The sequence below is a fragment of the Protopterus annectens genome, chromosome 17.part0, assembly GCF_019279795.1.
Source record: "Protopterus annectens isolate FY-2018-M chromosome 17.part0, PAN1.0, whole genome shotgun sequence".
Classification (NCBI taxonomy): domain Eukaryota; kingdom Metazoa; phylum Chordata; order Ceratodontiformes; family Protopteridae; genus Protopterus; species Protopterus annectens.
The window spans coordinates 245694056-245718683 of NC_056751.1; positions in this window are offsets into that span (position 1 = coordinate 245694056).

Here is a 24628-nt window from a genome sequence, read left to right on the forward strand (position 1 = left end):
ACAGTTTATTATAAATTTAAAGACTTAAAAAATGAGGTTATTTTACTATTACAAGATGTGTAGTTTCCACCACATTCTGATACTGTGGATAACAACCCCATCATCGCTTTCCTAATTCCTGTAATAATGCTCCTGTCTATCTGCTCTGCCTAAACAGGACCTACAAAAGGTGTCTTAAGATTCTACATCTTAATGCCGGTAACATGTCAAATCAAGCAAATTTCTTTAAAAAGGGTAACATAAGCTGTGGAAGGAAGTCATGCTACCTATACAGCATATCTGGACTGTGCTAATTAAAACATTTGATATCATACCACATGCTAACATAATTAAGCAAAATATGTGCCAAACATATCAGTTAGTGGACAGCAAATTGACTGCAGGACATAACTCGCACATTGATGGTGGCAGATGCATTCTCGAAGAGCATGCAATTGCCCACTAGAGTCTCTCAGGGATCTCTACTAGGGCCTCTATTTGTTCTCCAAATAATAATAAAAAAAAAAAGATTGCTGGTTAAAGTTTGTAGATAATTGTAAAACAGGTGTCATCCTCAAATCTTACAAGTTAAAACTTGAACTTACACATGTTAATACTGGTGAACATAAATGGCTTAAACTAAATGCTAAAAAGTGCAGTCTTGTTGCATTTGTAAGCAATTTTTCAACCTAGCTTATAGAATAGAAAAGACCCCTCCCTCCAAGATGTTGTGCAAGACCTAGGAATATGGTTAAAAAAACTCTTACTCCTTCAATCATCTGCAACACTGGTTATGCAACACTGGTTATGCAATCATTATATGTGGTGTAGCTGATTGCAAAGGCCATCTCCTTTCAATCCAAAGAAGTCCTTAATCTACATTGAGTACTTATCAAGCCCAATCAGAGAAAACAATGCTACTTTTGGGATCTACCTTACTTGACATATTACACAGCTAGAGAGAATGAAAAACAAAAAAAAACAAGAGACCGAAAAGACTTGAACTACCAGGAGAGGCTGAAGGCTCTGTCCCTGTATTCAATTGTCCTATAGACTACTTATGAGCAATTTCTGCCATGCTTTTTGGGCCATTACTGATCCATTAGTCCAAAAACTCATGTCTCTGCAAATCAGATCTGAACTTGTTTCAGCAGATAATCAAATCACAGTGGAGAGGCTGATTAATCATACAAGGACTAGCTCTTTTCACAAGCAAACATCCACTCCAGATCAAGCAACAGGACACACTATGCTCCTTTAAAAAGGAGAAAGTTGGCTGGGCATTCATAAATTTACCCATGGCATGACTGGACTATTTCTTCTTGAAAAAGTGGGGTACGGTCAGGTGGGTTCTGGCCAGGCCTAAGTGGTCACATGGTCTGCTTACCTTTTATTTTGATTGTATGATGATTCTATGATGATAAATTAGCTTAATCTGCACAATCCAGATATTGTCTCATTATGAAAACTGTTGCTAAAAAGTACTCTTATGTCTCTCCTAGGTATGGCACCCATTACAGGTTGTTTAGACGTGATCATTCTGGCAATGCGATAGGTGGAAGCCTCTTAACTCTTCATAAAATCTCTTTAAATGCCTTTTAATGGCTGCAAATCATTCAATCAATGGTGAATGCATTTAGTCCTAAACTAAACCCAAAATAGTTGCAAAAATTCACATCTGCTAGGTATGATGTGTCACTCTGCATTGTGTCATTTTCTTTCTTTTGTTTTGTAGTTTTGTGTAATCTATACAATCTATACATTTTCTTGTTGTAGAGTTTTTATGCAAGAATCCACCAAATCTCTGCTTTGGTCTATAACATGGGGTGGGGGGGGGTTGGATCTTGCTTTTGAATATTCACTATATATGCTCAACCTATTGATTCCATAATGAAATGCCATGTGTAAATTAATATACTGAAGGTCTGTATATATAAATTTATAAAAAGTACAACCACAAAACTGCGAGTGATACCAAATGGCACAGTAGCTTATCAGTCCACATTTCAATACAACAGTCATCCTTTAGTCATGCGTCTTGGATGACCTATATAAATAAGGACATCGGAAACCTCTCTGAAACACATTCAAGCTCACATACTTCAGAGTTCTCACAGTGGTCTCTGCTGTATCCATCTGCACAATTTTTAAATATCTGAATCCTTCTTATTGTGAAACTCAATCCTTGTTATTGGGAAATTCTTCTCACAGAAGAGGAGACCTAATCACACCGCCATCCCTAACGGACGAGTTGCCAGTGAAATATGTGCCCTAGCACTGCTCCTGCATTCCATCTCTAGAAATCCATGCTACTTGACCTAAAAGGGAAGCTCTTCCCAAATGCACTGAAGAGAGTCAATGATATGAAATCTACCAAGTTTCCGAAAGATCCAATACAGCCGATAGATGGACTCATACATGGAAACAAAAATGTTCCCTTACAACAGATCATTTAGCCGATGGATAGTCACATAGTTCTGTGGTTTGGAAAGTTACTTTGGCAGGTGGGCAGCCTTAATTTTGCAGGTTTTGTTGATTATAATCCATGGAAGACGTTAGCTTAACTCCATATCCATATAATCAGGATGTCTAATTCTGCTGAGAATAAGTACTTCTACCTCTAATTGTAAAATGTGTTTGACACTGATCCAAATGAGGTCTGAAGTTTGTTCTCGCAAAGTCTTGATAAAATCAAATTATTATAATTATTAACAATAGCATACAACTGACAGTATTATTATTAGCAACAATAACATCTAAATGGATAATTTTCAGTACTAACCAAATGCTTTCTATTATATATTTACATAGTTTTAAGGGCAGCAATGGTCACTTTGTTAAGCAAGTTAACTATCTTAAATAACTAGTCTTGCAGCCAGCAGTTGCATTCAGTCATTGCCCATCACCTACCAACAAAACTGGATCATAAATATGGTGTTGGGAGGATTTTAAGTCAGGTGGCTTGTATAGAGATAGACAAGTACATAGTAATAACCAAACCTGAAGCTATCACTCCCCTTTAAACCTCAATTTATGTATCTAGCACTAAACCCTTCAAATTACCCTTAAATCAGACTTGTCATTTCACAACATTTTCTACACTGCATATTGCTCAACATATTCAGTGGTCTTTCAAACAAAAACTGCCTTATAGCCCATAACTTGTTTACAACTTTCTCTACCAAGAATACTGCTCAACTCTCATCTCCCATCCTATGGGTCCAAATGCTGGAAGGTTGTTCTTGAAACACCACGACTGGACGTAGACTTGAAACAGGCTGACCGCAAAGGTTATTGTGCCCTTCTTGCAAATCTGCAAAATATAGCAGAACTCATTCCATTCATGGTGCAGTTTCTCAATCATTATCTCACCTGGAGCAAAATATTAATGTATCCAAAAATTAACACCTCCCTTAAGTTGACTACACTTGTTGCATTACCAGATATTTTATCAGAAAGTTTCACAAATTCAACTACTGCAAAATGGATACACGTGTCACAGTAGAATGGCATCAAACAGAGGTCACGTAAAGTATGGTTGTATAAGTGAGCTTACCATAAGAGAAGATGTTTGGATGCTCACTGTTGTAGTAGCCTTAGCTATATGGGTTATCTCCTACCAAGGATTTAACAACCTGCCAGCTTCAGGGCACCTTCCACACATCCAAACCAGTAAGCAGTTTGAGCTGAACTTCCTAAAAAGACAGGTTTAGGTGACAAGCCCTTCAGAAATGTCATGCCATTTGAGAGTGAGGCTAAGCCTTGAGAGGACATATCTAGTATAAACACCCTTGCAAAACAACATACTAAAAAGCTAAGGGGGATGAGGAGGGAGTGACTATTACAGCAACGATTGCCATTAGCATTAAGCGATTGGTTACTCCTTGCAGAAAAAGTTTAGGACTCAGAGGTAAGATGCTGCCCACAAGCCTTTCTGACATTTCCTATTTACATGATTTAAACAGATAAGAGTACAGCAGTCCTAAATCATTTGTCACTAATCCCCACAGGCTAGCGTCTCTTACCTCCAAATGCACAAGATACCCTTAAGAGTTCACACAGTACTTGGAGATCTATTAACATATGTAGACGGTAATCTGACCTTTGACTAACACATAAGCCAAGGTAGTAAGAAAATCATTCTACATTGCCCAGCTAATAAGTAAAGATATGGCATGCAGATCCAAGGAAGTTCTAGCACCACTCTACTCAGCCCTCATCAGACCCATCATTGAGTACAATGCCCCCTTCCACATGTACCTGACTAGGCTTATTCAACAGTTGGAATGCCCAGGCAGGTTCCTTACCAAGAGAATCCAAGTTATTAACACAGTGCCCTCTATAGATCACCTTATAACCTGTCTCTATATTTTGTCTCCCACAGGTTGGTAAAGATCCTTAGATCCAAAACCGATGGAGTTTTTGGACATCCACAAGTCAAACAGCACCAGAAACATGAGATCTTTGATTATGACATAAGTATAACATGCTGGTAAGACACATGGGCATCAATGGATCTTCATGCTCTGGAATAGGCTCCCCATCCATGTGAAGCAGTCCATCCATAACTCTATTCAAACGTAACCTTATCCAGTGGATAGGAAATTGTAATTTCATCCTCGGGCTGGTCTCATGCATCTTGTAAACAAAAGCCAACTGTAAACATTCCCGAACACTGGAAGGGAAATCATAAATTCACCCCCCCAGGCTAGCCCCAACGTCTCCTATCGATAGAGGCCGACAGTAAACATTTCCCGACTAACATACTTCCCCATATAACTTTTAAGCAACCCTCCTAACATACCCAATCCTAGTATAACCCTCCAGTTTAGATGCACATGTTTCAAAAGGACCAAACTGGGTTAAGTTGAATGGCTATGCTTATTAAGGCCCTGGTGGTCATTTTCCTAGTATATACCTATAAACCTAAACCTCAAGGTACATTCAGGTTATCAGGTGGGAAGTAAAAAAGATTTATATAGGCTACCAAAAAATTATAGCATCTGGAATTGGTGGTCTACCTTGGGGCAAGCTGAAAGGTCATCCATTCCTAAATGATTATAGGGATCTGCATATCTATTTCCCAGACATGCCTGAAGCCTTGAGTAATGGTAGGATGATCAGTATGAGCCATCTTGAGCCCATGTCCAATTTTGTCTGTGAAAGAGGCTTATTTATTCCTGTTGGCAAAAACTCATGACACAAAAGTTGGTCTGGAGTCAGTGGCCACTCTGCGATTGAGCATAATCTGCAGCTGACCCTTCATCCAGTTAAACAGTAGCTGTACTGGAGATGCCACATGAAAACAGCTCAGAGAACTGAGGCCAGGGCATGATACAATCTCCCATTTCCAGCAGTTCTGTATATTGCAAATTTGGAAGTTTATCCAACTCAAGGCAGATGTCTTATGTGCCATAAAGAAAAGTGGGTGAATGTTACATGAGTATAAAAAATTCAGCCAAAGAGGTCTCTCTGCAATGTTGAAAAGACAGCTGGTATGCCTCAACAAGTGTACATTTAACAGGAGAGGGAAAAGGGTGGGCATATGTACCAGTTTGCACAATCTTCATTGCCTTTAAACACAAGTCCTACTGCCCAGACCTGATAAGACAATTGTTTCCAAACTGAATTGTAGTCTATTTGATTCATTCCCTAAATGGTCTTACATTCAGCAGCTTTGATGTATAGCTCTTAGTCTGGTAATGGTAAAACCACAACACACGAAACAATAAATAAAATGAGCACAGGCTGGATCAGGCACACAAACCACAAAGATTTATGGAGATGAGCGCTTTCATCTGGTGTACATCACCAGACTTCTTCAGACAAATAAAAATATCATCATTACTTCTTATATACTAGCAGCTGATACATACACACTTATAGAAAGAACACACACCTAATTAATCTTTAGGATGACATTGCAACAATTAAAATCTGGAAACGAATCCATTAAACACAAAACTCATACATTATGTATAAAAGAGTTTAGTTTTTAATGGACTAGTTTCCATATTTTGTTACAATGTCTTTTTAAAGATTAATTAGGTGTGTGTTCTTTCTATAGGTGTGTCTGTATCAGCTGCTAATATATAAGAAGTAATGATGATATTTTTATTTGTCTGAAGAAGTCTGGTGATGTACACCAGATGAAAGCGCTCATCTTAATAAATCTTTGTGGTTTGTGTGCCTGATCCAGCCTGTGCTCATTTTATTTATTTCTAAGTCTAGTAATCACAGGCTGCCCACCCTGAAAGAAATGGTCAATATCTTCCAAGCTACCCTGTGTGCCTCCTTATAAAGCTCAGTATAATGTTATGAATCCAGTTAAGAACTTTATCTGAAAAAGCTGCCAGGAAGGCCTTGGACTTGATACAAAATAAGGGAGCAGAATATAATCCAAGCCACTACCTGGACCCACTAAGGAAGATCCAGATAAATCAGCTTCTATCCACCAAGCCCCATATTTTCTAAATCAGTCTTTCCAAATTTGAGAGACCAATAGCACAGGCAAATACAATACGCCATTTAAAATCATATAATATGAAAGTGATGATTTACCAGGCTTTATTCTATGATCCACTCCAGTAATTAAAATAAACAAATTATAGCTAAGAGAAAAATCAGAGTGCAAGCATATATATCATATTTTTTATAGCTAAGTTTTGTTTTAATTTTTTATCTACGTATTTCATGTTTGATCTGTATCCTTCACAATAACAGTCTTACTGGATCTTGCATTGTCTTAATCTAATAATCTGTCTTGTTTATATCCGCTTTCTTGCATTTAATCTGTAATTATATATCTGCCTTGCATCTGAATCATGGTTGAAAATGATACTGATCACAAACCATATCCAGAAACTGAACGTAGTCGAAAAAGTCTCAGTGCAAGTTCCTCTTTAAATGTCAATTACATTTTTTGAATTTTTATTTGTTGATTTACTGTGTTCCAAGTGTATTTATATGGCTTGTATTGTTAGTTTTAATTATTCTCATTTGAAGACATAAGCTGAGGCACTAGAGTGTATGGGCGTTATAATAAAGTAGTGCTTAATCTTCAGTCGTTTTATTTATTACTTTTCATTTTGTTGTATTGATGGCTACTGGTGCTTTAAATTCAAGCACTAACTCATCAGCTGCTTCTTTTGAAGATACGCCATTGCTGCTGAGTAATATACAAATGAAGAGGCTTGTGGACACATTTGTTGGTTTAGAAACTACTGAAAGGACTGCTGTGAAAAAAATATCACAGAATACGAATTTTAATTTTTATTTATTTTTTATTTAACATTTGTTGACCGGGAAAGTCCGACTAGGTTCCACAGAGCCTGTTTTCAGCGGAGGCCCGGGGAGAAATGCTCCAGATACATGTCTTTGGAATGTGGGAGGAAACCCACGCGAACACAGGGAGAACATGCAAACTCCACACAGAAGGCACCCCAGCCGAGAATCGAACCGGAGAACCTCTTGCTGTGAGGTGACAACGTTAACCGCTGCACTACTGCGCCACCCAATTTAATGACAATCTCGTCTCTGCAAGGGATGAAACGTATAAAACAGCCACTTTTCTTCCTTATGCCTAATGTATCTAAACATTACCAGACAATGTTGAGGAACTGGTGACTAAACTAGATAAGTTAATGAACTAAGAAACCAATATATTTTTTAATATTGTGGCTTTGCAAAAGCACTTGAGCCTTAATATTACTCCTAGGGGCTTGAGTGCTTTTAAAACTCCATCTAAACATTTTATACCAGTGAAACTAGTGGAACTGATGTTTCATAAACATTGGGTCACAGCAGCATATATGCTTGCCTTTGAATGGGTACAGATTACTCTTGAGAGAGATCAGATACACCGACAAAAAGTCACGACAGAAATTAACACTACTGTAGTTCACATTACAGATGTTTTGGAACACTCACAATTAGAAGGTGTTATAAAGGACATTAAGCTACAGCAGGATCTGCAGGAATACAATGGCAACATGGTATTATTGTGGAAGCCTAAGAAGGCACAGGACGATAGATGGGCCTAAAATTCCTCTGTGGTCACATACATGAATGCTGACTATGGTAGTAGTAATGCTAGAAATTATTCCTTCTCATCTATAGCTAGTTCACACAGTGAGGATATCCAGCAAGGTATTACAGGTGTTCATGACACTGAGTGGGATTATTTTTGTCCAGGATGATGAAAAGCGAAGAAATACCTTTCAAACGTCAACAGTTTCAATAACACTATAGGAACTAGTTTAGTAAGGGTATATTTTAATTGTCATAAGCAGACTATTAGTTTATGGCCTAGTGATTTATTTTAAGAAGATATTTATGACAAGTCAGATTTGTAAACCAAGGTCTATAAAGTACAGTTGTGTACACTTACCATAAATGTAGATGTTAGAGTGTCTTCACTGTTGCAGTCATCACTGTAGGGTTCTTTCTGCTGGCAGGCGGCCCTCGGTCGGCCAGAATCCCAAAGTCTGGGTCTGGCATCGGCTGTGTACTCACCCTCCCTGACGTCAGAGCGCCAGGGGTACAAAGCTCCCAGCTGACGCCATGTTCTCCAGTTTTTCTTGCCCCAGATGTCAGGTGCCCAAAAATGAAGGCTAAAAGTAAAACAAAAATGTAACCTACAACAAACCCCATACCCTGTAGCAAATACACCTCAGAAGAAGGGTGAAGTAGGGAATCACACCAATAAAAGTATAAGAGGGGACAGGAGGGTGGGTAACCCAGACTGCAACAGTGAAGACACTTGAACATCTACATTTATGGTAAGTGTACACAACTGTACTATGTTCATCGTGTTTCACTGTTGTAGTCATCACTGTAGGGTAGAATCCCAAAGCTGAGATAAAGGGTGGTGGTTATTGAGTAGAAGGGGCAGCTAAAAGGCCTTGCAAGACTGCAGAATCAAAGCTTGCACTAGACTTAGAATAAAGAGGGAGATTATAGTGCTTAGAAAAAGTATGCACTGAACTCCAAGTTGTAACTTCCAAAATATCTTTGGTAGGTACTCCCCTGAGAAAGGCAGCTGAAGTAGCAGCTAGAGTGAGTCCTAATTTTTTCTGGGATTTGCTTTCCATGATGAGAGTAACAAAATCGGATTCCATGAGCAATCCATTTAGAAATGGTCTGTTTTGAAATAGCTTTGCCTTGGGAATTTGCTGCATAAGAAACAAACAGTTCTGTTTTCCTGATATCCTTGGTTCTGTCCAAGTAAAAGCGAAGCTGCCTGTGCACATCCAAAGAATGCAAGATCCTCTCCCCCCTTATTTTGTGGATTAGGGAAAAAAGTTGGCAGGTGAATAGTTTGGTTTAAAGCCACTTTAGAAACCACTTTAGGCATGAAAGTAGAATTAGTCCTCAAAGAAAACCTGTCTTGATGAAAAATAATGTAAGGTTCCACAGCCATGAGCGCTTGTAACTCCGAGACTCTCCTGGCTGAGTAAAGCCAGTAGGATAACAGTCTTCCATGATAAATACTTTATATCAGATGTGGCAGCAGGCTCAAAAGGAGGCAGAAGTTTTTCCAGGACATAACTGAGGTCCCAGGCAGGAATGGGTGGTGTCCTAGGGGGCCTTAAATTCTTTGCTCCTCTGAGATATTGTTTCAGAAGTGGATGTGAAAAAATTGGAGGATCTGTGTTGTAATGTACAGAGATAGCTGAGGCATGCATTTTTATAGAGGAAAAAGATAAACCCTTATGCAACATATCTGTAAGGTAATGTAGAATCAATGGAATATTTGGAATGTGAGGATCTGATTCCTGAGCATGCATCCAGCTGCAAAATCTCTTCCATTTACCTTCATAAGACTTCCTAGTGCTAGGCCGTCTAGCTTCTAAGATAACATCCATGACCTGTTTGGAAAGGGTAGGATTAATCATAGGCCCTGAATACGCCAGGCTGCCAGGCTGAGAGTTTTGATATGAGAGTGCAGAACCTGGCCCTGATGTTGAGACGAAAGATTTGGAATCGGAGGTGGAATGCAAGGAGGTTCCTGGGATAGATTTATCAGTGTTGAGTACCAAAATTGTTGACGCCAATTCGGGGCTAGTAAGATCAGCTTTGGTTTGTCCTGTTTTATTTTTAATAACACCCTTGGTAGAAGAGGTAGTGGTGGAAAGGCATACCCAGAGAAGTTCCTCCAACTGAAAGAGAGCATCCACTTTTCCATGCTAGCTTGTGATATGTCCTTGTACAAAAAGTCGGTAACTGGTAGTTGTGGGGACATGCAAACAGATCTATGTCCGGGCAGCCCCAGGCTTCTGTAATCATCTTGAATATTTGGGTGTCCAGCATCCACTCGTGTGGGTCTGACAGGTTCCTGCTCAGGCTGTCTTGCCAGAGTGTTTTCTTTCCCTGGCAGGAATTGAGCTTGTAGGTCCACTTTGCAAGCTAGTGCTGTGTTCCATAGAGTCATGGCTAGTCTGCAAAGGGGGTAGGAGTGTGAACCCCCTTGCTTGTTTATGTACCACATAACTGTGGTGTTGTCTGTCTGTATCAGTAGCTGCCCTGGCTGTAAAAGATCCCTGAAAGCCAAGAGGGCATTCTGCACAGCTAACATCTCTTTTAAATTGATATGTAGATGTTTTTGATCCTCTGTCTACAAACCTTGCAGGCCTTTCCCCTACAAGTGGGCTCCCCATGCATAATCCGAGGCATCCGTGGTTATCACTTGGTAGGCTGGAGGTAGACTGAAGGCTTTCCCTTTGTTTTGAAGGCATGCCATGGCCCACCAATGGAATTCCTTTTGTAGGCGAGGCAAGACAGCAATCACTGTTTCCAGACTGTGACAATGCTGGGACCATACGCTTTTTAGGTACCATTGTATCTTCCTCATATGCAGTCTTGCATATGGTATGAGTAGGATGCAGGAAGCCATGTAACCCAAAGCCTGCAGGAATTTCCTTGCAGTTAGCTGAGACATTAACGCCAGGCTTTTGAAAGTTGAAGCCAGCTGTAATTGTTTTTCTGATGTCAGGAATGCCATCTGGGTTGTTGTGTCTAAAAGAGCACCCAGGAAAGTTATCTGTTGAGTGGGTGTCAAATTTGACTTTTTTATGTTCACAGTGAATCCCAGGTACTTGAGTAGATTCTGAACAAATTACAGATGCTGGAGTAAAATGTCCTTGCTGTCTGCTTGAATAAGGCAGTCGTCCAGATAAGGGTAAATTTGAATTCCCTTGAGTCTGCAGTAAGCTACTATGGGTGCCAGGCACTTGGTAAAGACCCTGGGTGAAGTAGACAAGCCAAAGGGCAGCGCAGAGAATTGGTAATGTTTCCGGCCTGCCTTGAACCTGAGGCATCTTCTGCACTCCTGTCTGATAGGAATGTGTAGGTAAGCCTCCTTTAAATCCAGTGTCACCATCCATGCATTTTTGCTCAACATTGGCAGGAGATGCTGCAGAGTAAGCATCTTGAACTTTGGTATATCCAGGAAAGTGTTTAAAACTGACAGATCCAGGATGGGTCTCCAAGTATTTTGCCTTCTGGGAACTAGAAAGAGTCTTTAATAAAAGCCTTGTCCCATCTCTGAATTTGGAACCAGTTCTATGGCCCTCATAGCCATGAGGGACCTCCCCTGTTTTAATGCCTCTGCCCATTGGGTTTTGGTAGGTCTGGCCATCCGTTTGGTAAGGTGTGAATGTGGAATTTGTAACCTCTTAAAACTACATCCAGAACCCACTTGTCTTGGGTTATGCAAGTCCAATTTCAGTGAAAAAGAGAGTTTTCCTCCAAGAGGAGCTTCCAGGAGAGAGGTTCCTGGAGCCATGCAGGGGGAGTCATTGAGCCGGTTTCCTGTAAGGTTGAGACCTATCTTCCCCACCCCTAGGGGTGGAAGCACTCCACTGTCTAGGTCTATAAGAGGTCTGTGCTTGGGCCCTCCCTCTGGAGCGCCTATATCTACCCCTCTGAGGCCTGTCTGAGCTGGGAAAGGACCAATTTTTAGCTGGCCAATTTCTGCTAAATCTAGGAGGCTGAACTTGTAAGAAATCCTTAACTGTTTGCATGGATTTTGCCTTATCCTCCATTTTCTTTATAACCTCTTCAGCCTTCGACCCAAACAAAACATTATGTTGAACAGGAGCATCCAGTAACTTTGCTTTCACTTGATCAGGCAAATTTTGCTCTTTTAACCAAACATGCCTTCTAATGACCGTGCCAGTGGCAGCCGCCCTGCAAGAGGCTTCCAATGCATCAAAACCACAGTGTAAGGTATGTTTTCCCACCTGCTCAGTAGCATGCATCAAATCATGTAATTCCTTAATGTCTGCACATGCAGAAATGGTACCCAGTTTTTGTTTCATAACAGACAAAAGGTATTGCTGATATTTCAACACATGAAATTGACAATTTAAAGCCCTAATAGATAAAGTAGCAGAAGTGTACACTTTTTTGCCCCATCTCTCCAAAGCTCTAGAATCCTTATCTAATGGAATAGGATTCTTAGCAGTGGCGGCCTTAACACCCTTAGGACCCTGAGAAATGGTGTCTGGATCAGCAGTAGGATTTTTATAAAGAAACTGGTGGGAGTCAGGGACTCTAATATCTATCAGGCTTTGCAGGGGCCAGAGGAAAGGAGTCAGGAGTTAAATTAGACTCAGAAAAGACAACATCCACAATATCCAAAATAGGAGGAATAGCCAGGGGTCTGTGCTGGGGAAGAAGGAAATCCCCAAGCCTTTTCTTAGATTCAGAGTACTCCTGCTCTTCCCAGTGAAAATGTTCCCTCATGTCATGTAAAGTTTCCCCAAAAGAATAATCCTCAGGAGGAGAAGCTGAAGGAATGGATTCCTCAGCATCAGAATCCTCATAAGGAGGGAGAGTATAACCCTGTTCAGAGGAAGACACTGAAGAGATAGATGCCTGATCAGAAGTTTCATAATCCAATTCTTGTCATGGCCTTTTGTCAGGAGGGGGATGTGAACCCCTAATCATAGTTAGCAAGTCCTCCGCCATTTTAAGCATTTGTTTTTGAGATTTAGGTCCCGGATCAGAGGAGGCCTGGGCTTGAGTCTTTGCCTTTACCTGAAGCTGTGTAGGCCTGAAAACCCCCTCGGAAGCCGGTACCTGCACAGCCGCTCCGGACCCATCCGAGGGAGCATTATCTGAAGGTCCTGCACCTGGAGTATTCGAAGGCCTAGTTGGCTCCTCGTGGGAATCACTTTCGGCAAGCGGTTCTGTAATGGCCGATGACAGGGGCTGCAAAAGCGCCTCACTGACGACGGGCGAACCAGCAGCTGGCTCCGATTGTAAACTGTCATCTGATTTGGACCTCGGAGGCCTATCGTTATGCCCTTTATGAACTCCGGTATTCGGAAGCGTGTCCGACATGTTATAATTAAATCACCTGCCAAAGTAATGAAAGGCAAAATCTTATCTCCGTTTAATAGTACGTTGATTAAATTTAGCACAAAACCGACAACTAGCTACGTCGTGGTCAGGGCCTAGACAAGGAATGCAGTAAGAGTGAAAATCCTTATGAGGTATTTGCTTCCCACATGAAATACAATTATTAACTTTTTCTGACATCGGTCTGGAGCAAGAAAAAAGTTTCCCCAACGGGGTACTTGGCTTTGAAAAGAAGAAGGTCTTCAGTATGAAGCACCAAAAATAACAGGAGTCAGCCGACCGGCACTTGCGAACTGCTTCCACCGTGCGGCAAGAAAGACTGGAGAACATGGCGTCGGCTGGGAGCTTTGTACCCCTGGCGCTCTGATGTCAGGGGGGGTGAGTACACAGCTGACGTCGGACCCAGACTTTGGGATTCTGGTCGACCGAGGGCTGCCTGCCGGCAGGAAGAACCCTAGAGTGATGACTGCAACAGTGAAACACGAACATCCTGCGTTTCTTTTCTGGTTTGAAACTGCAAATACTATAACATGGACTTAAATTTTATTCCTGCAAATTCTACCTAGAGAACATGCTTAAAAACACAGAGCTATTTAAGTTTGTGTACAAGTTGAAGTCGCATTACTATTTTGAAGAGTAGCCAAAAATTAATTTTTTTTAAATATTCTGATACATCCTTGAATGATAATTTCTTTTCACATGATTCAGAGGTATATGCATTCAATGAGGGTTTTGTCCATTTTTGTGATCCAGAGGAACATGCATTCAATGAGAGTTATACCCATCAGGATGTTTGTGTACAAGAGTTCAAAATTTATATCACCAATGCAAAACGCTAAAATTCAAACCTTTTTAGTATGCTAAATGCAGATATGCCTTGTGTAAGTTTAAAAAAATATAAATAGTTGTTTTAACATGTCAAAGAAGAATAGACTGCTCTAAAAAACTTACAGTCTATAGTTAAACCAGCGTATAAGGGACAAATTATAATATTAAATGAATGTGACATCATATTAGGAGATGTGTTATGAACGTTTGAATAACAGAAAAGTTTATGAAAAAGTTACTTGGAATGATTATATTATTGCATGTGGCTATTTATCTGAAATTGTGAATAAAAGTATCAGACTGCATGAAAAACAAAAAGAAACAGATTGAAAATGCTTGTTGGCTTAAGATGCATTAAGATACCCACTAAACACATAAGGATATAAAAAACACCAGGGAGACCCATTATTTCTTGTAGTGAAGAGTTTACTAAAGAAGATTTGAGAAAGTCATTAATTTTCCCTGTTACTTGTCATTAAATAACCTTTTTATATTAGAGATACAAATTCTCTGTTGAATAAATTACAACATTGCTTTTGGTCACAGAATTATTATTGGATGACAGTAGATGTTTGATGGTCTGTATACACATCAGTTTGGATTGTCAGCTTTAAATACATTTCTGGAAGACTGCCCCAAGGCTTCTTATGTTAAACAGTTAGTTGAATTTTGTTTGGTTACTATTTTTTTCCTTTTAATAAACAATTCTATTTGCTAAAATATTACACTGTAATGGGGTCAAGTTTTGCCCCTTTGCATGCAAACCTTTTTTATGGGTATGGTTGAGCAAGTATTAATTTATAGATTAATTTTTGTAATAATAAATTAGTATGTTATCAGTACATAGAGGAAATGAGAAGGAGGGTCGGGCATTCATAAAGGATCTTCATGGGTTAACATTCACATATACTATTCATGTTAAACATTCATTTTTGGATGTTCTTGAGAGAATTTCAGACAAGGGAATAGTTTTGAAATGGTTAAGAAAACATCTAATGATGCATATAAAGCTATACGACTACCTAATGCATATTCATCATTGTCTTAGAAGTGAGTTACTTGGAGTAAAACAGATCTGCAGCTCCAGAAGTGAGTTTTTGGAAGAGTTTCAGAGGGCGATTCAGGTTTTTCTTAATTCAGGTTATCAGATAGTAGGAAACGGTTCTTACAACAGCTTGAAGCCAATGTTACTTCTGGTGGCAGCACCTTAAAGAACAGTGTTAATGGTAATACTTTACTTCAGGAACATATTAGGGATATTAAAAAAATGAGAGCAGTCCTGTGGCTAAACATTTTTTTTCTTTAAACATTAAAGTAACAGTGCTTCATTGCAAGCTATTCTTCTACAGAATTTGATAGTAAGTGACATGGGTGATTATGGTATAAAGGATTATCTTTTCTATAGAAGCATTGTTTATACAGAAATTTGATACTTCACAACCATAGCCTAAGGCTTGAATAATGAACATAGCTGGAAAAGTATTTCAGTGCAAGTTTCTTATTAAATGTTTTAATTTTTTTTTTTATTATTATTGAATGATTGACTTAAGTGTATTTATATGGCAGGTATAGCTGATTCAGGCTTCAGTTTTATTGTGAATTTGAATGATTTGTGGTCTGATTTGACCAGGGAGAAAATTACAATTGTTGTGGAGTGAAGCTGTTCCACTATACAGAGCTACTCATAGCTGTAAAAATGGCCATTGTATTACCATATCTCTAGCTTTAGGAGACATGCAGTATTTAAACACGGAAATGAAAACCGTTAATCCATATCACAGGTGCTCTGAGCAGTATGCATCCAGACGTAGTTGTAGCTCAAATTAAACTATAAATGGCACAAAAGTATTTTACCCCTTACTTAGGAGGTGCTGCAGTAGCATTGTCGCCTCACAGTAAGACATTGTCCTGTTCGATTCTCAGCTAAAGCGTCTTCTGTGTGGAGACATGAGGGAATGGGCATACCTTCGTTGAAGGTTGTGCGCCCGGGCTGGTAACTCAGCACGTAAAAATCTACTGCCAATCATTAGCAGGCCGGAGTTCCGCTGTGGCGACCCCTAACCGGGAAAAGCCGAAAGACGCAACAACTTAATATCATACAAGTTTCTTTTCATAAAATTTGCAATATGTTTGACCTTTGTGTACTAGAATCCTAGGATTCATACAGAATGTCAATATTCAAGAACAATAGCACATGTGGCCAGGTAAAGTACCAAGCTTAGAAATCTAAGCTGCTGCTGAGAAACTCAGGAGTAAACTTTGTCTACAGCAAATGTATGCACAAAGACAATCAGGAAATAAAAATAAGCAAGGAAAAAACTCAAAATTAAGTTAAAAGGCTAAACTGACACAGACTTGCAATAATTTTTTCATGTATCTCAAGGTCTATACTAGAATATCTTTGGTGCACAAAAACTCTAGTCAGAAAGGCAAAATAATAACAGCACTTCAAAGGTTTCACTAAGTGCAGACTGTGCTTTAGTCTATCCTGTTTCTGCAAAAATTATTTTAGTGGTTCTGTTACTTGCCTTCTTAAACTTTTGAAACTTTCCCACTGGCAGAGTCTATGATTTTATTTTCACAGAAACACAATAGAATAGGTTTAACACCATCATGGACACAGAACTACAATTGCACTAAATGGGCATTTCCTGCAGTTGTAAGTTTTATCTTTAAGCTTTTTTATGTTTTTATTGCTTATTTCTCTTGTTGCTGGTCAGTAACACTTTGTGTGTGTAGTTACTCTGTTCTCTTTCTCTTGTTAGGTATCAATTATTTCTTTCTTTCTGAAAATATGTATGGCTAAAGTAACCCCCTCTTTAATAATTTCCTTTTTATTTATTTATCTTCTACATCATGCAAATTACTTCTTTAACCTTAAACATCCAAAGCCACCTAGTTGTACTACCTACTCCACAAATTTATCCTGGGTTGTTTCTTGAGTATTCATGTATTCAAACAGCCCTCTCCATCTGCTTCTTAGCAGACATTGCTACTTTAATTCCCTATACAGGCTTTTTGTTAATTTCCACATTTTACCTCTTTTCAGCTCCAATACATACTGGCCATATCTATCTTTTGATTTATTTACTTTACATAAATTCATAGGTTCATAGGTGTGTACTAGGCAAGTGGCACTGGAGCCTTTACAAGCCTAGCCCATTGAATTATCCTGGCATCATGCCACCCAACCTTAGTTTCTGGTGTTATTGTTGGGTAGAGCCACTGGAGTGATCACCGGGGTAAATTTTCAATTTCCCATACACTCAAGAGTTTTCTTGAAGAGGGCCAGTGAGGTGCTATGGGAAGTCTATTCTATAGCATGGGCAGTCTCTGGGTTATGAACCTCTCCCTCCAGCACCTTATTTTGATTGTGGTAATGAGGTTGAGGTCTCTGGAGTGTGTGGTGCGGAAGAATTGGGATTTCTTTAGATGCAGCATTTCTAACAGAGCTGGGTCAGACATGGCTTTGTAAACCAAGCAGAGATTGCCTCTAAGTAGGTGATAGGAGACTGAGAATAGTTGGAGGTTTCAGTTTGTCCATATAGGACAAAGTGTTTTAAGGCCTGGGATCCTCTTTGTGAAGTACTTTTGCAGCCTTTCCAGTTCTTGCATGTGTCTAGTGAGGTACATGCCAAATGGGGCATTGTACTCTATGATTGGCCTAATGAGGGAAGAGTACAGGGAGACAATGGCCTCTTTCTTCTTGGATGCAAAACCCTTAGTAATGAGATGTGCCACATAGGACGTTCTGACCACAGTGGCAGTGTGGTGGTCAAAAGAGGTTGCTGTCAACCCGTGTTCCCAGATCTGCTATAATGCCTTCTGTTTTCAGTGAACTATCATCAATGTGATAGATCATGGGAACTGGGTTTTTCCCAAAGGGGATGATGAAATTTTTTGGCATTGAGCTCAAGGCCATGGTTCTGACACCAGTCTCTGGTCTCCGTGAGGCCTTTCTGTAGTATGTCATCATCACTTGGGGAGTTAATAATGGCTCCCAACTTACAATCATCTGCGAACTTCAGCCAGAGTTCCTCTGTGTTGGACTGGACTTCTGAGAAGTAGATACCAAACAGAAGAGGACCCAATACCGATCCCTGTGGGACTCCACTCGTGACTGGTCGGCAGTCTGACTTGGAGTCAGCTACTTTCACACTGTGGATTCTGTGAGCTAGTTTGCAACCCACCTTGTGATATAAGGGTTGATGCCTAGCTTAGTGAGTTTTTCTCATTCCTGAGTGGGGAATGGTATCAAAGGCCTTGGCCAGATCCAGGTAGGCTGTATAAACCACATTGCCTTCATCCACAGCTTTGGTGACCAATTCAAAGACGTCAACCAAGTTGAGCAGGCATGATCTACCCTTCACAAAACCAAACTGTGTGGGATCCAGAGTTTGGAGATTCCCTATATCCTTGTTTATTAGGTTCATGATGATGCGTTCCATAGCTTTGCATATAAGACTTGTCAGGCTAATGTGGAAATAGTTACTAGGGTCTGTAGTCACTCCCCCTTTGTAAAGAGGGATGACTATAGCAGTGTGCCATTTGGTAGGGACAAAGCCTGAGGTGAGGCTGTGATTAAACAGGGTACACAGATGAGGTGCCAGTTCACTCTTTACTTCATATAGATCACAGCCAGGGATATTGCCAGGTCCCATAGAAGCTGCGTTCTTGGCCTTGGACAGTGCTGTTTTAACCTGTGCAGCAGTAATACTGGGTATCTGGCAATCTACTGGTATTGTGATTGGTTCTTTGGTGGGGAGGGGTAAAGTTGGCAGTCACTCTGTCGGCTAGTATATTGGCAATATCTGTTGGCTCGGTATAGGAGGTACCATTGTGCAGTAGCTCAGAGCAAATCTGGATATTGCCGTGGAGGTTCTTTACATAACTATTGAAGGTTTTGTGGTTGTCTTTACTATCTGCTGCAATTCTGTTTTCAAAGCTAGCTTTAGAGGATTTGATGAGGGATCTCAACTTTTTGTTGAGGCTGATAAGGGAGTTTTTCCAGTCTTGGGACTTCACCTTATTCTGCATCAGTTTCCTCCTTCTGTTGTAGTGTTTGTTTTATGGCAGGGGACCATCAGATTGGCTTCCTTTTTTTGGAGGAGAGCGTCTTGGTTCTATTGGGTATAGCGAGATCCATGCATTTGTGTACGTGTTCGTACAGTGCATTGGTGTATGATTCAGTGGCCATGCAACTATTCTCCATTTGCATGGGTGCCATGAAGTTAGTCACATCTGTTCTTAGGAGCCCAAAGTTAGCTTTGGAGAAGTTTTTCATGGTGGATACTTCTGCAGGAGGGGGTAGGAGGGATGTGGATTTCCAAGGTGATGAGTTTGTGGTTGGATCTGACTAGGGAGGAGTTGACTATTGGTGTAGAGCAACAGTCGTCCATGTTAATGACCAGATCAAAGATGTTGCTACCTCTAGTGGGGGTAAGAACGAGGTGATCCAGGGCACTGGAATTAATGAATTCCAGGAAACGTTGGGCAAGTGTATTGGTAGACAAGTAGTTTTCCCAGTTAATGGAGGAATAGTTGAAGTCACCCAGTATGAGTGTTAGGTTGTTCCCCAATATTCTCCAGGGTGCTTAGGAACATGAAGCGAGTGTCGAGACATGGCTGGGGACCTATAAGAGGCTACGACCTGAATTGCTGTCTTACCCAATGTTAGCTGCACCTGAAGTATCTCTGATGCATTATGCTGGGCTACCAGTCTGGAGGTGTGTGCATCCTTTATGAATATGGAACCACCACCAACTTTGGAGCTTTGGTCCAAGTTCTGGGGCTGAAAAGTGTGGAATGAATTATAGCCTGGTAGTGCAGGGATGGCTTTCTGCTGCCTTGAACCAGATCTCTGTTACATCACAAATGTTGATATTCTCCATTTTAAGGAGTGCTTCGAGTGAGTGCATTTTGAGATTTAGACTTATAGCATTGAGTAGTATGACCCTCAGATTGCATTTGTCTGTAGCTGTTACAGTGGTAATTTGGTCTTTGGAACACCACCTAAAACAAGGCACTATAGGGGTGGCAGGAGGCTTGACCAGTTATCTGGAAGCCCAGGGGTGACAGATGCAGGCCATCTCTGCCAAAGCAAAGCATTGAGGTCTGTCAATTATGTCATCCCAGGCAGACAAATACTAGATCCCCTTAGAATGACACCAAAAACTTAGCCAATTGTTGAAATCAATCATTTTCTGCTTGTACTGTGGTATTCTGGGTGATGGTAGGATGCTGCTCAGGGCTAGAGTCGTACCTGCCTGGGATACATAATCAGAGAGCTCCTCCGTCTCTTTTCATGTAGTCCAGGGAGGTACGACTCCGGTCATTCACACTCACATGGACAAGGACAGTCATATTTGTACCGGTTGTTGAGGGACCCGAGTGCATGCGTTATATGGTGGATCCTGCCACCTGACAGGCAGCTGACTGTTACTTTCTCATTATTCAACCTAGTGAGTGGGACATCAGTATGCCTCACTATAGAGTCACCAATGACTGGTATGCTGGACATGCTGTTTTGCCTTAGGGGCTTTGGTTGAGTGGCACACTATTTAGGAAAGTTACACGTCTTGTGATTAGTGTTGTGGTGGTCGAAGGCATTTCTGCCTTGGAGGTCTCTGCTGTTTGGGTAGATTTTTATTGAGAGCCTCTGCGAAGGTGGGTGTGTGGTTTGTGTTTTTATGTGAAGGAAGTGCTGGTGTGTGTTCTGGAGGGCTGTGTTCCATGTGGTGCAAGTGTTGACCTTCTTCTCTTGACCAGCTATTCCAGCCCTGGCTGGAGTGCGCATGACTTCCAATTTGGATATATAAGTGCATCTCTCTCAAATGTGAGTGTTAGGATTTAGGAGGAGAGGATTGTCTGTGTACATGAGGCAGTTGCTACATTGCCTCAGGATGTCCAAGTTCATCAGGTTAACAAGAGAAAGCCCAGGGAACTGACCTTTAGACATGCCTAGAGGGGTAGGCATTAATAATAAATACTGGAGCGTTTTCCTTGTAGAACGATTAGTGCTGGTAGCACTTGAGGCTGCAATAATTGCTACAAGAAGTCTGGTATGGCAAAGTGCTAGTAAAAGTGCAGGAGAGGAGACAACTAGCAGATCTAAGGGAAAAATTGAAGAGAAGACATTGGCACCACTCAGAAGCATACAAACAGTTCTGGATACAGCAAATCTGTATCTGAACTAGACTAGTTACAGGAAAGGCAGGAAACAAGCGCAAGGCTTTTAAACCAGAAAGTTGAAAGAGATGGGAAAAACTGCCAAAATGACCAATAAACCACAAATTCTGGGCTAGAAGCCACTCCTCTTGTTGTAGATAGGCTAAAATTTAGAAGTCTTACTAGCAATCACTCAGTCACCAAAGGGCCCACATGTAGTCTTGATCATTACAGGGCATGACATAGCCCATTATCAGACTGGTCCTTTACTATCTTTTTCTAGTTTACTTTTTATTGTTATTATAGGATATCCCCAGTTGTAATCTGCTAGTTTTAGAGTGACTGCTACTATTCATTAATTATATACAAATCACTGTTCAATGTATAACCCACGTATTTGTTAATCAGCCAGAAGAAGTCTGACTACAGACATACAATCGCTCAACTAGCAATACTTCTGTAAATGGTTTGAGTAGTTTGATAAAATAAACACAGGATCTATGATCATGGTATTCATAGTTTTACATGTGTATATGTATGTATGTATGTGTGTATACATATATATAAATATATACATGTGTATGTATTACTCTATACATATATATGTGTGCATGCATGTGTATATATCTATATACATACATGCACATGCCAAAATAATAGCTCAGACCCAGATGTTTTTCAGAATCATAAAAAAGTCTGGTGACCAATAAATTAAAAAAAAATATTATAGTAGTTGCCAACTTGTAACACAAATTAAACAAAAATATAACATTTTACATTATCTACAAGCTACAGTTACAGTAAGCACTTTTATTCCAATTCAGGATTTTGTCAGGCTGATCCTAGATTCTTAAAAATATAATTTTATTCCAAAGATGTACGTGCAGCTGAATGTCAACAATCCAGAACAGGCATGTGAAACTAAGCTGTCCAATCAGTGGAGGAAAGTTCTTCTCTAGCTCTGATGTGAATGATTTACAATTGTTTGCTATGGAAACTTCCAATCAAAATATGCCTCCTACAACCATGGGCCAGTCAAAATCTTGAAAGTGAAGCCATGTTATGATTATGACCCGTAGCTTTGATGACCACCAGAAAAGTCTCTAATATTTACATCTCTGACGCTGAAGCTAACAAAGTCAGAGTAATTAACTCATTACCAGACATCTTTAAAAGTAAGCACTTGTATACAAGTGCAGGACTTTAACACCAACGGATGAAAGAGATGAGGTGAAGGATAGGAGGCACTCCTGGCTGGAGAGAGAAGTTATGGCATGTGTGTGTGTGTGTGTGTGTGTGTGTGTGTGTGTGTGTGTGAGAGAGACAGTGTCTGTGAATTAACAGTAGAGGTCTTCAATTCCCAAAGAAAAACTCCTGGAATCCTGCTTTATGAGATCAGTATTGGGATTGAAAGTATTTGTGTGAGTCTCTGTACGGAAAGTGAGCTGCAAAACTGGTGGCTGGAATCATTACCATAAAAAGGTAGGATGTTAGTGGGGGATCCACTAAAACCGGGGCCAATATTTGCATGAGGATCAGAGCATGTTTGTTTTTCTTGTGGGTTATTAGTATGGGGCAAAATGGCTCCCAAGGTTCGAGTAACTAGCCAATACAGAACCAAATGTTTGTGCATATTTATGGACTGAACCAGAGGGTAAAAATATAGTGGATACTTGTTGAGCCTTACTGGTGGCTCCTTTTCACATCAGGTCAGATTTACTGGATCTTGGGGTTACAAGATGAAAATTGGGTACTACTGGTTGTAGAGTACAAAGATGTTCTCACAAATCACTGACCAATTGCAGCAGGTCTGCAGTTGCAGCTTTGCTTTAGAAAATTTGAAAATGCTTCAGCTATGCTCTTTTTTTTTTTGCTGTGGAATCTTTTTTTTTGGGGTGGGGGGGAGTAGTTAAGTTACTACCTTTTTTCATATTGAGAATTCATATTAAATTGCTTTTCTTATAAGGAACACATATGCCCAAAATACCTTCACAAAATCTTTCCGTTATTGCATTGGAGAAGTAAGGCTAGAAAGACAGCCAGGACACCAGTACTAGGAGATAGGCTGTTTTAGGCCGATGAGAAAAGGACAGCGCTACCAAGTCTCCATCAGAGGCGAGTATGGATAGATAAAGGTAGGAGAAAGCAGAGTGTTTTTCCACCTGAAAGGGTGGTGTGTGTATGTGTGTACATACTAATGTGTGTTTCAGGAATAATGGAGATGTGAAATGTGTGTAGTGAAATGTGTGTAGTGCTGCAAGTAATGTGGAAAGAAAATATAAATTACTGTGATTGTGTGTGCGCATGAGAGTTGTTGAATATATTCTTATTTTTGATTGCTTGTTACCAAAGATGGACGAGATGGTCATTGGTGATGTTTTTGAAGGGCTACTGGTTATTACTGTTACACATGTTTAAATGTTATTGTGGACATTTATTTTAACTTTATCACACATTGGAAGTATACATAATCAATGCGGATTAACTGGTGGGTAGGGTGGTAGTATGTGGCTAAGTGTGATTGACCTCTGCTGCTGATTGACCCCAATTAGTCATTTACACACACTTTATGGGGGTGACTGTGCATTCGTGTGAAACAGTGACACAGAGGTGGTTGCAATGCCCTTTTCTTTCTGAAAGGATGGTACTGCAGTCTGTACGCATGGATGTAGAATGGAAATGTGATGAATGTGCTCTTTATGAAAATCTTTTTCATGTTATTTTATGATTAGCTCAACATTTGGTAGTTGTAAATACAAGTGAAGGAAAGTGTAAAGGTATTTTTGTGCGTGAGTGCATGTATAGAGATATGATGAATATGTTCTTATTTTTTACTGGGGGTAATAGGCTAGACTTTGGCCTCAGTTTGCAAGCCTTCTCTGTATGGTGTGTGTGGTGTGTAACAAGTCAAAACATATTAAGTAGCTAATTTTACTTTTTATGTGTGATCTCAGTCAAACATGCACAGAGTTAAAGTAGCTAAAACTGATGGGTACAACAGCAGTATGTGGATGAAACTGACATTTGTTGTTTGATCACAATTATACAGAAGTATTGCACATCCATGTGAAACAGGTTATACACATTTCTGTACCTATTAATTTAGTTCAATTCATCCCAATCAGAAATCTGAGATGCACACATGGTCATAATGAACAGTTATGAAGGCAGTCAGTAGATGAACGTTATAGACACTGGTATTGTTTTAATATAGTCAGTCAGTCAGTCATTAATCTAGGAGTTCAGATTTGCTATATAAAAAAAAGTTACAATATGTAATCATGGTAAA